The sequence below is a fragment of the Mycetomoellerius zeteki genome, unplaced genomic scaffold, assembly GCF_001594055.1.
Source record: "Mycetomoellerius zeteki isolate Tzet28-1 unplaced genomic scaffold, Tzet1.0 scaffold252, whole genome shotgun sequence".
Lineage (NCBI taxonomy): Eukaryota > Metazoa > Arthropoda > Insecta > Hymenoptera > Formicidae > Mycetomoellerius > Mycetomoellerius zeteki.
The window spans coordinates 1,009,976-1,011,937 of NW_017257230.1; positions in this window are offsets into that span (position 1 = coordinate 1,009,976).

Consider the following 1,962-nt stretch of genomic DNA (forward strand, 5'->3'; position numbering starts at 1 on the left):
CTGTGGATACCGAGTTCTGAAGAACCACTCGACCGCGGCGGACGCGTTTCGGATCGGGTGACCATCGTATATTTTTGAAAGTGTTGCCGACTTTGACTGTGCTATCGCTTCCTCCCGACGCGTGTCCGCGAGTTGGCTCGTCTCGTGCGTTCGTCCGGATACTTTTTGATATTGTAATCCATTAAGACGAGATCTGGCCGTATTGCCTCCGTATACTCCTAAGCGAGGGAGGCAGGAGCCATTAATTAAGAAGAAGAGCTGTGGATACCGGCTCGACCAGTGTGAGAGTACACAGGACGAGGACGAAAGCTAGCGAGTACCGAGAGGATTCTGTGGTGAGTCGAATTTAACTTTTATAAAACCGCCGATTTCCAAATTGGAGGGATCGCACGCATCCGCGAACCCGTCGTTGGATCCCGTGGGGTTGGATCCTTTCGCGAATAACTGCGTCGCGGCTGCACGCGCGCACCGCGTGATCGTGCCATCCCGCCAGATACTGTCGTGGTTTCGTTGTACTTTCGAGTTAGTTTTTCGCACGCCCGCTGCCGCCACAGCCAGGTCATTTTGTATCGTATCGTCGCATTACAGTTTTGTATCGCATCGCCGCGTTGCTTTTGTATCGAATGGTCGCGTTATCATGTTGTATCGTGTCGTCGCGTTGTAATTTTGTATCGTATTGCCGAAGGAGAGGTAGAGCAATACTCGCGAACGCGCGACGAAGGCTGCGTTCCACTTAACACTCACAACGCTCGCGGAATCATTTCATCCTTCTCGTTTATCAAATGTTAAACAAGGACAAACGATGCTCGCGAGCGTTGCGAGCGATAAGTGGAACGCAGCCGAAGTGGCACCACAGTATATACAGTAGCGCAACTCTCTGTCGGCACCTTTGATGATAGCGTGTATGAAATCGAACTGCACATGCGCGAGCTAAGTAGGTAACCAATCATAAGCCTGCTCTTTGTTGCTACACTGAACTGCACTAAAATGTTCTATCATGCTTTCACCAATTCCAAATATATATCTATTTCATTTTAAGTACAATACTAGCTCAGTTACAAAAGAACCTTATATCACTGAGTTTCTATTTTACATTATAGCTCTTTTATCATTTCTTCTCTTTTCTTAACTTGTTATTTATATATATTAGTCATTACATTTAATATATAAATTAAATTAGAAAATAAATAAGTAGCTAACCACACAATATAGAATCTGTATTGATCAATAAGAAATATAAAATTGAGAAAATACTAAAGAGAAATATACATATAATTATAGAAATATTATTTACTGAAAAGGAAATATATTTATTACATACATATATACATTTATACATTTTTAGTAAAAATGTTAAGAGTGAAGTAAGGGACAAATAGTATGTAAAATCAATATATTTATTCAAATATTGCATTAAAATAAAAAACATAATAAGTATGTACTTCTTAAATCTATAAATCTAAAAAAAATTAGAAAAAACAAATATTAATAAAATTAATAAATCAAAATCAAAATATATTTATGTACAATAATAAAAATATTTTTGTATGGTAAGAGAATTTATTTTAAGAACATTTACAAATATGCATACAATATATATGTATACGTACAATTATGACTGTGCTAAATATAATGTTAAATATACTTTTAAATTAAGAAAAAATATTAAAGCATAAATGAAATTTTTAATCCTGTTGAAAGAAATTTTTACATTGATATAATATTTTTAGGGCCTGCGCACGACAAAGGAACGAAAATTAGATATTAAGATTTCAACCTATCAGAAACCGTGTATTCCGATGTAATCAGTTTCTGATAGGTTAAAATCTTAATATCTAATTCCTGTTTCTCTATTGTGCTCAGGCCCTTACATACATTTAATATACATATAATATTTTTAATATCTCATAATAATTTTAAGAATTTTTAATATTTTAAATTTATAAAAATGTGTTTTTTTTT